A 12003-nucleotide genomic window follows, 5' to 3' on the forward strand; every position below is an offset into this window, starting at 1 on the left:
TCGTCAACAATAAAGTAAATAAAGTTATTTTGTAAACGTGTCTTAATTTTGGCAACAGTTTCGATATAAAATTTATCTACAGTTGCTTTCCTGAGAGTGCTTTCGTCTGGAATGGTCCTTTTACAATATGTTTGAGCTCCACTGATTGACCTGTCTATGTCTACAACATCCGGCTTAAAGGTCGTTAAATAAAGAATTCCAGTAATACTCCTAATTGCGGGTGCCCATAAATGAAGTCTTGGAAAAACCCGTCCGCATTACTAGAAAACCTCGGTACTTATTTAACTGCATATTGCCAATAGCCAACTGTATTAAAATAGTATTAAAATTAAGATTTTCACCAATTACCAGGAAAAATGCAGCAAAAATTTAAAAATGTGCATGAAAATGCACTTGACTTTAAAATATGCAATAAATGTAAAAAAATAGTTAAAAATGCAGAATATGCAAAATTATGCCTTGATTATCAGAAACAAGTTAAAAGCGGTTACATGATGATAACAGCTCTACAGTATTTCCTCTTGATGTAATATAACGAAGATTAGTTGAACGACTTTTAAATCGTTTAAAATAGGCTACATTGTAGTAACGTGTAATCAAAAAGTTCTTAGGCTAGGAAATGGAAGTATCTTTCATTTCATTGATTAAATCGATGAACTTTATAAACACCAGTGTGAACAAATCGAAAATGTTAAAATCAAAATGAAATTTTTACCACCATGGCATCATCTTGCACAGTTTTCGGCATCTGTCTTCAAGCAACCCATCATTCATGAACCGGAAAACAAACATAACCTTATTCGAAATTTAATTTTAACGCCGCAGGTTTATTTAAAGAAATGAAAAACATTTTCATAGCTTAACCTATTCTGAAATTTTTCGATCCCCAGTTATATAGATCGCATGGTACTCTGAGTAAAAACACGCTGTAGTTCTTGCAGACAGTGATAGGTTTTTCTTGTACTAAACCTTAAGCAACATAAAAGATGTACCTATATTTTGTTGTGGGCACGAAGACGAAGCGGAGATTTTTTGTAAAATCGATAGATACGTTGCATGTAGTTACTGCCAACAATGGCAATATTCATACGGATGGTAAAAATTTTATCAGTCAGAAGTAAATAGATCTGAGTACTTTGTTTGAATATATAATTTAGTTTTGATTATTTAATTCCGCCATAGCAAAACGTTTGATTATAATGCCTCATTAATAGTAATACAATAAATTAATATGTAAGTTTTTGATTTGTGATAAAATCAAGATTTAGTTGATACCGTTATCGGTCATAAATAAAAGCTGATGATCTTGTTAGCTGGTTATCGTTAATATCAATTGGTTTTTATACAAAATTAATTAATTTTTAAGATACAGATTTCACAACACTCCAGGTATATCGAATGATCGAAAATTAATAATTTAAGCGCAGTAAATGCGTTTTCTTTTCTTTTATTTGGTGGAAGAACCAAATATGCTGATACACCATCATTTTTGCCACACCGTGGGCACTTAAAAATTGCAAACAAAATATACAGACATGAACCTATTTAAATTACAATAATTGTTGGTGGATTCAAAGGTTGTACATCAAAGTCGTCTTTTTGAACTCGAATCTTTATGAAGCAGTGAGTACATACATGTAATTAGAATAAAGACTGACTTCTGATCAGATCAGTGAAATCTATATCAGTTGCTCCATCGCATTCTTGTTCTTCTTCGTATCAAAACATATTAAAACCAATAATGGTGTAATAATTATGAGTGTGATTAAAGTTTCTACGGATTAATTTTAACATAACGGGTGTTCATTTAAAAAATTCATCAAATTAACTTTGACAGTTTGGTGGAAGGAAACGTAGCAAAAAATGCATGTGGATGATTAATTCCATAATTGACATTTGACAGTGGTTTGACATTCTTGACAAGCTTTGTCTTTACAACTAATCAACGAGCAAATGTTCTATTCTCGGTACCATGGCCTACAGTTTAGAATAATGGAAGAAACACCAAAAGTGTCAATTCGTTAATTATATTAGCAACTTAATCTTTCTCTTGGAACTACCCATAAACTTTTGCGTAAAGATTTATTATTATTATTGAAAAGGGTAACTCAACAGGCTATAGCCCAATTACTGAGTTACCAAACCCATATCACTGAAAAGAAGTAAGATAAACAAAAAACTACAAAAAAATGAGACTAATAAAGGCAGTAAAGAGAAAGTTATCTGTTACCAATGGACAGTAAGACGAGGAAATTTCATATCTGAGGGTTTGCAGTAAAATATATCAACATCATGTTCTATTCTAGAATAACTGTGAATTGCTTGATAAAGCGGTGACGATTTTAAGATGTTAGTTTTCGGTTGAGGAAGCTCAAACGTTCTATTATTTCTTATATTCAATTTAGGTACATGGATATTTCTTTAACTCAACAGTCGAAGACAATCAATGATGTTGTTTATTATGTTAAATACAAATATAGCCGAGGTTAACCAGCGCCTTGACAAAAGACTGACCATTTAAAATTTTTCAAGTAGAAGATCGTTTGAATACCCGCGTGGAGGGTAAACTTCATCGATCAAATAAGTAACATACTTTAGAAATCTTTGCATTTGTAACTCATTAAATAATGTACACATCAATAACATAGGTGAACTTTTACGCTGGTTAGTTTGTGCACTTGAACAATAAAAAGTTTTAACACAACGTATACCTAACCTAGGGACGTTAAAGTTTAACATCTCTAACAATTCAGAGTTGTCTATGTTGTTATGAATGATGTTATAAAGACACATTACAGAACTTATTTGTCGTCTTACATAAAGTGGATCTATATCAAATTCTGTCACAAGATTATAATATGGATAGCCACGCTCCGGGTACTCTCTATGTTTAACAAAATATAAGTATTTTAAAAATTTGCGCTGAATTGACTCAATGTTGCGAATGTGTATTTGATAGTGCGGGTTCCATATTATGCTACAGTATTCTAGATGACTTCTCACAAATGTAAAAAATAATATTTTGAAACTATCAATATGTGTAAAACTTCTAGAGTTCCTTATTATAAAACCAAGCATCTTGTAGCTTTTACCTACAACATACTGATAATGTGGTATAAATGACAAAACTGGATCAAATATGACACCTAAATCTTTTTTAACGTCACACCTATTAATTATATCGGTATCAAAAGTATAATCAAATATTATATTCCCAGGCTTCCGTGAGAATGTCATGACATCGCACTTCTTCTTATTAATTTGAAGTTTATTGCCATTACACCATCCACATAGAGCATTAATGCCAGATTGTAGGACTAGGCAATCCTCATATGATTCGACTTTTGAATTAAAACACTTGACAATGTCATTAATGAATACTAGAAACATAAGAGGCCCTAAATTTGACCCTTGAGTAACCCCACTAAATGTTTCATATAAATATGATTGAACGCCACGATACTCTACATAATTCTTACGGTCATCTAATAGTGAAATGAATAATTCTACAAGATTATCACAGATACCAAAAGTGTGCAGCTTATTTACAACAAGTTCATGACTCACTTGATCAAACGCCTTACTGAAATCAATGTATACGACATCAACTTGTTTTCTATCATTCAGGGCATTTGACACAAGCTGAGTGAAATTACAAAGATTTGTGCTTGTGGACCGGCCTCTAACGAAACCATGTTGTTCAGGAACAGGAGAGTTAGCTATATGGCTGTATAATTTGTGTGCTATTATACTTTCGAAAATTTTTGCGAAATTGGGAATTATAGGTATGGGACGATAGTTTGTAACATCTGATCTATTCCCAGACTTAAAAACTGGGCACACTTTAGAAACTTTCCATATATCAGGAAATGTTCAATTTCTAATAATTCGATTAACTATTACACGAAGAGCGACCTCAAAACAGCTAAGACAGTCTTTTATAAAGAATGAGGGTAGTTGATCACAGCCCATTGTAAAGTTTGGCTTAAGTTTACGACTAGCTTTACGTACATCAATAACAGTAATTTCAAACGTATGCAAAACATTAATATCAGAATTGACAGGGATATCACAGACATTAAATTTATCACAGCTAATATTAGTATCAATAACGCTATCAAAATTTGGATCTATGTTATCATTAGATGAATGAAAAATATCACAGGAATTATCACTTGTTTGACGACTAGAGTTGAAAGGTTTAACAAAGACACTCTTAAAATGATCAGCGAAACCATCAACAATTTCTTGAGCTGTAGTATAGGAGAAGTCATTTTGGGACATTTTCCCTGGTATTCTGCTGGTTTTTCTTTACTTAGTTATATAACTCCAGAAGTTATTTGGATTCAATTTGATATCAGATTCAGCCGAACAGATAAACTGTTTGTGTTCACGTTGTATGCTTCTCTTTACTGACTTTTGTAAATTTTTTGCTTTGTCGCGATACATTTCAAAATTGGTCTTCTTATACAATTTCCAGTAATATTTTCTACTCTTGATATTTTTTATTATCTCATTAGTAAACCATATAGGATATTTAGAATTTTTCACAGTAGATCTTGGGACATGCATTTCAATAACTGAAAATATCTTATTGTACAATATATCACAAGCATGGTTTACATCTTCAGTGCTATTAATCTCATCCCAAGTTAGCGATTGCATTGCTGTGTACATACCTGAGAAATTTGCTTTACGATAATTGTATCTGGATAGCAGTTTATCATTTACAAATTTGCAGTCGTTATTAATCAAACAGTCTACTGCTATTGACAAACAAGGGTGATAACTATCTTCTTTTACTAAAGGTTGATCATGGTGACTGACGGTAACATTGACACCATTAGATGTGATAAATAAGTCAAGAGTACGGCCTTTACTGTTCAAAATATTATTGTGTTGGTACATATCATTAAAGTTTAAAAAATTGTGAAGGATAGTGACCTTTTCTGATTTGGTATTAAACCCTCCAGATGTTGTTATGTGTGGAATGTTGAAGTCTCCTCCAATAAGAGTTATATTTTGAAAATTTATTGTTTGTTCCATATAATCAAAAATAAGTTGATACTTCTCAGGTTTTATTCAAGGAGGAATATACAAATTAATAATATTAAATGTATCATTGTGGTATTGAACCTTACAGGCCACAATATCAATTTCTATATAAATCAGAAAGTGTAAAACCGTTTCAAAAAGTTTAGGAAAATTATTAATAATTGTTATAGGCCGGTAATTGCTTACATCAGCCCTGTCTCCACCCTTGAAAATTGGTGTAACTTTCGACTCTTTCCACAATTCTGGAAATACCGCAGTTTCTAGAATAAGACTGAAAATGATATTTAATGGTCTAGTCAGAACTATTGCACAATCTTTTATTAAGAAGGAAGCAATCAAATCTGGACCCGCTGTCATATTTGGTTTTAGTTTCCTTAACGCTAGTAACACCGTTGTTTCGTCGACTGATTTGATACCAAAGTGACTGACGTTGAGTTCACATTATTGTCAAGACTAGCCGATGGTTGATCACATGTGAACGCAGTCTCAAAAAAATTCGCAAAATCATCAACAATAGTTTTGAGATTATCAAATTTATGTTCACCATATGCCGTAGACACGGAAGAGGTGAAATGTTATTATTACGAGCCTTAAAGAAATTCCAAAATTTTTTGGGTTCTTTTTTCAAGTTGGTGCTGATATTACTCAGATAACAGGTAGATGTTTGTTTAACTTTTTCCTTAACATCAGGTCTTAGCACCTTAAAATTTTACTTAGTATACTGGCAGCCTGTTTTTTTAAATGTATCCCACCATTTATATTTTAACTTAACAAAATTATTTGTTTATTGTACCGGAAAATGGCCAATAGGCTTCCGCTTTTTAGGAACACATTTTTTGAAAATTTCATTCAATTTTTGGTGAAATAACTAAACAGCTCAATCTACACAATTTATATTTTCCAAAAAATTTAAATTAACTGTTGTTAGCTCAGAATAAAGAGATAAAAAGTCTGCTCTTTTAAAATTATAGTCACCATTATTGTTGAAGTTAAAACGTTTTGATCGCTGATTCTCGCAAGAAAAGCATATATGCAAGAGGGATGATATGCATCCTCCAGTACTACTGGATCTTCGGAATGTGTTACAGTGAGGTTGAAATTACCATATACAAGGTCTAGGAAGATTTGGAATTATATCCTTATCGTATCACAGCAGTGCAAGAACTCTTACCAGTGGACTTCCCACGAAGATTAGATTTTTGTAATTGACTTGTGAATATGAACAGCAACAGAGAATTGACGAAAAAAATAATTTTTAGTGATGAATCATAGTTCCATCTCAATGGATACCTAAACTCACAAAATATGAGAATTTGGAGTCATGAAAACCTACATCAATTTATTGAAGAACAATTGTAGCCTCAAAAGATTGGTGTGCAGCTGTGCAGCAATTACTCAGAGACGAACATTGGACCAATACACTTTTAAGGTAAACTATAAAAAAATTATCTACAACGGTTCTTACTCTTATTTTTTGTTAGTTACACTAAATGCTGCTATTCAACCAGTTACATGACGGTGAATTGCAAGATAACTTGAATTTCTTAAGAAACTTCTTTGATCACCGCATAGTTAGTGGAAATACTGAAATTCCTTGGCCACGTCGTTCCTGCGATTTGCCAATTTGTGATTTTTTTCTTGTGGCCTCATCTTAAAAACGCAAAACACAGTTGTTCAAACGCCAGTTGGAAATCTAGAGGACTAACAGCAAAGTGCCCCATAATATATAAAATAGAGATCTCCTTCTCTGGTCCTTTTGTATATAATAAGACAGTATTAACTTCAACCCTAATATCGCAATAAAAAAAATGTTTCATTACTAGTAAGTATTAGTCGTATTTATTTATATCAATAATCATGATACATTTATTTTCAATCATTTTGGTTGAGCGTCTACACAGCTTTTAAAACCTTCAACATATGAGTTTCCTTGCCCATGGTTAATGGAGGTGTACTTTGCGGCACAACTACTAAGCTGACTTTCGTACATGCCAAACTGGCCCACATCTCTCGCCAAGTCATTCGCAATTTGACTCTGAACACGAGCATTTGCTTGAGCGAGAACGTACACTGGATAATTTAGACAGGTATCATTTAAAGGTCCACAGGTCAGGACACTTTTTTCGTTTTGATATACCGTGTCTAAGTAACGTTGTACAAGACCCGTACTAGCGTCGGATATATATGTTACAACTGGTTCGACAAGATCCTGTACACATTGGTGAAGGCCATTTAAGCAGGCGGTGCTCACGTTCGTAATCCTTTCCTCAAAAGAGTTAATGCATACAGTTATATTGGTTCCTGCATCTTCAGCTGCTTGACAGATTGATAGGTAGTTAGACCAATATTCGTTGAAATCACTGACGATTACTGCAGAACCATTGGAAGTGGTTGACGCAACTAGTGAATCAGCCGTTTGAGCCAAAGTTGTGTAGTCATTTATAAGAGCACTGGTTAACCCGTCGTTGACTTTTCCTCGATATTCGTTTAGCGATGCTTCAGCTTGATCCCACATAGTACCTTGAGCTGCTGACATCTACATGGGCAGAAAATCAATATTTAGTTGTAAGTTATTTACACAGAATTTTCATCGCTTGGGTATGATTTGACGAGCAATATTATGTTAGAAGAACAATAATAAAATTACATACCTGCAATTGATATGCCACTGCCAGAAGTAAGACGATGATTTCTTTCTTCATGATGAATTGTTTTCTCGTTCGCTTGATTAAAGCTAACATAAGAAGATTACTGGCCTGATATTTATACTACTGCACGTTACCTTATCTGGCACTAATTTTCATTAATTTTGGCGATATTTTGAATTATGTGATACAATCTTGCATTCATATTTAATCATGCACTCTGTGATTTTTTTCTAAGATAACACATATCATTTCACAATATGAGTAAATGACGAATTTAGTATTTTTAGCCCATTTTAATTAAATTAATTATACATTCTCGTTCTGTTCATTTCTTTGTCCAGTAAAAAAGAAAGTTTTCTTTTTCTTCTTAAGTATTTTCGAAAACATTTTTTCATTTTCTTTAAATATTGATTTTTTTAGTTCCCGACCGTAAGCGAAGGAAGTACTGTAATCGAGTCCGTCCGCTGACTCTCTAGTTTTACGCGTTCTTGTCTGTCTGTCTATCTATTGGTCTGTCTGTCCGTTTGTCCGTCCGTCTGTCCGTCTGACTGCCGTCCAGATTTTTATTAGACAGATAATCACCGAAAGTACCGGAAGATGGTAAAATGCTAACCAAAATTTGTCTAATCATCCCCACCAATAATGTGATGACGTCACTTCAAAATTGTACATGGTAAATGGGTTTTAAATTGTATAAAATAACAGAATCCTACACATGTAGTTTATGTTTCCGTGTTGAGTTTTTACCCGAAACGTCCAGATTTTTAGAAAAAATTGCAATTTAATTTTGAATCTGCAAAACCGATTGCTTTGAAAGCTTGCAGACGTTTTAAAGTTATGGTGAGCATGGTAAATTGTTAATCAAAATATATTTACTCATCCCCTCTAAAGAAATTGGTGACGTCGTCTCAAAATTTTGTCGAATAAATTCTACCCAAAATGTGCAAAATATGATGAGTTTTTACTTGCGATTTACCATTGCATTCATAATTTTTAGATTTACTTAAACAGGTGGCTCAATTTTGGGAATAAAATACTTTTATTTTTAAGATTGCACTGCACCAATTCAACTTGATATACCTACGTGTCCTTGCAAAAATGTTGATGACGTCATCACAAAATTGTACAAATAGTGTTCAACTCGAAAATGCCGGATATGTTTCATGGTGCGAGGGAAGTTCTGTTGAAACAACTTTCGACCAATTTTTTTTAAATAGTGTGAAATATTAAAGGTGGTTTAATAAGTAGTATTTCTGGTTGTGTCTTAAATTAGGCGTGGAGCAGAAGCTCCAGAAGGTGAGTAACCCTGCCTATATGTATAGATCACGCTGGTACGCTAGAGGCAAACATTTAATGCGTTTATGGCTTTGACGTTTAAAGTACCTACTTTACAGCCAACCCTTCATAAAATTTAGCAAATGCAAACCATGACACGTGTCAGGGACGGCCGAGACAGTACTACCCTGTGCTTTTACCAGAAAAGGTCTTTTCAGGTAGGTTATCAGTAAGGGGGTTTAAGACATCCGGCTGTGACGGCCTATTGAATTATAATGGAAGTTAAATTGGTGTGAAGCCATAAACGCACTAAAAGTTTGCGTCTAGTATAGAACTAAGATGTGGAAACCTCATTCATAATTTTTCTCAAAATCGCTGATAGAAAACACAAATCGTGTGGTTTGAATTACCTATATATCATGCATTAGCTGTCCAAATCACAGCGAAGTCTAGAAAATCAGTTAAAATTAAATAATAGAAAACTGCATTAATTCTTTGACATTTATGGCAAGGTCATGTATGACCCAATCACAGAAGTCGAATCATCCACCAATCATACGATTCACACGAAACACCAATCACGAACTGCTTTTATTCTCCTTTCCAACGAATCTGCCATTTAATGCATTCATAAATACACAGACAAGCTTAGATGGACCTACTGGTCTGGTCACTATTTTGTAGTAAGTAGGTCTACTGGGAAGCGTGTATTATTCAGCAAATTGAAACGGCTTGATTCCACACCTTATCTACTTCTACCATTATAGATACTGCTAACAATGGTAATATTCACGAAGCGGTAATTGCTATTATTAACATACCTAAGTAGGATATGTAAATGAATGCCATAACCACCGCAGCTGTCCGTTACGACACCGTTTACATCCGTGCTGTGTTCAAGATTTTATTGGTTTCTGCCTATTTTAATCCAATAATCCAAAAATTAATTAAAAAATAAATAAATTTGGTTGAATACGTTTGCATGATAGGTATATTTCGGAGTTTATTCAAAAAAATTTTGTGAACAGAATTAGAAAAATGATGGATTTAGGCGACGTCTTGCGCGAAAATGTTAAAAATACAGCCAGTCAAGCATTAAACAGTTTAAATAAAACCGGTAAAAAATATTATTAGTCGGAAGTGATAGGAGCATATGATGTAATTCTGTTTGAATTTGAATGTCCATATACCTATTTAATATTATTAGCCGAACACAGTAAATAAATTAATATGTACGAACGGTCCTGATTTGCGATAACATCCAAATTTAGCTAATAACAGCGATAACCTTGTCAATCATACGTGAACGGAAGGCGATACAATCTTGTCAGCTACTTATCGTATTATTAAAATCAATTAGTTCTTACACAAAATTAATTAATTTTTAAGATATAACAGAGTTTACAAAAGTTCAGGTGCAGTTTTGCAATTCTTGATTTAATCAATAAAATTAATTGAATCAGTCATTAATTTTTTTCAGACACACCGTATAAGCAAATCTAAAAAATATTAATACAGTGATAAATCACAAGTCTCACACTCATCATTCTTTACACATTTAAGATACCATTTTTTCAGCAAAATTTTGCGGCGGCGCCATCAAATTTTTAGGGAGGATGAGTAAATACATTTTGATCAAAATCGTATGTACCATACTTATAAATTTAAAACATCTCCAAGATTTCAAAGCATTCGGTTTTAATTTTTTTGAGTCACCCTGTATATGCAAATCCAAAAAATATTAATGGAATGATAAATCACAAGTAAAACTCATCATATTTTGTACATTGTAGATAGGATTTAGGTATTCGGAAATCTTTTGGGCCGACGTCATCAATTTTTTGGAGGGGATAAGTAAATATATTTTGATTAAAAATTTATCATGCTTATCATAATTATAAACCATCTGCAGGATTTCGAAGCATTCGGTTTTGCAAATTCAAAATTAAATTGCAAAATGTTGTTTGATACTTTTGATTTTTTTTCAAAAAATCTAGACGTTCCGTGTAAAAACTCAAGTTGAAGTCATAAACTACATGTGTAGGACTATGTTATTTTATACAATTTAAAACACATTAACTATGTAACAATTTTGAAGTGACGTCATCGTATTAGTGGTGAGGATGATTAGACAAATTTTGGTTAGCGTTTTACCATCTACATGATATTCCTAATGTAAGCACAAAATTTAACAACAATCGGTTCAGTACTTTCGGAGATTATCTGTCTAATAAAAATCCGGGATGGCAGACAGACGGACAGACGGACAGACAGACGGAAACGGGAGACCTATTTCTTCGTCCTCTAGGGGTTATGAAAGGTCGAGAAAACGTAAAAGTAGAGAGTCGGCCGACGGACTCGATACTTCCTTTGCTTACGGTCGGCAAGTAAAAAGATACTCCTAATGTCTAATAAAAAAACTCAACAGTTCAACAGTTTTTGAGACAGGAGTTCGAAATTTTGCGTAGGCGTTATTAGACGCCTTATTTTAACATTTAAATTGCTTTTTGCAGTTTTAATTACAGAACATTTTTTGTTTTCCGTTAAAAACTTAAATTCATGTGATTTAACAAGCTGAAAATGAAAACAAAGATTTCTCGAAATACGTCATTTCTTTAATAAAACATTGAGAACTAGAATTTTGATAATATGATATCTTCTTATGTTCCTGTCGGAATTTCCAAATCCCTAATTTGATATGAAATCGTTTGATACTATTAATATTTTCTACTACTTTCTTCAGAAACAGGTAAGTTCCCAAGGAGAAAATGGCGTTGTCTAAAGACATAGTATTCCCAGACCAGTTTGCTTTCTTGGTACTTTACTTCACGTGTTTAATACTGATTGGCTGGTAGGAGCAGTTGATGATAAAAATATGTGAATTGGAAAGCGGTCACTGTCGTGGAGCTGAATCCATTTTAGTTTCCGCTAAAACTAGGTTAATAATCGAGAAAGAATCAGTTTTCCTGTACAATTTATATATGATTGTTTTCCGGGCTGGGACCGTGTCAATTGAGTTTTTGTG

This window comes from Zophobas morio, unplaced genomic scaffold (genome assembly GCF_036711695.1).
Source record: "Zophobas morio isolate AGI-343-1 ecotype UQ-CSIRO unplaced genomic scaffold, CSIRO_AGI_Zmor_V1 ptg000029l, whole genome shotgun sequence".
Lineage (NCBI taxonomy): Eukaryota > Metazoa > Arthropoda > Insecta > Coleoptera > Tenebrionidae > Zophobas > Zophobas morio.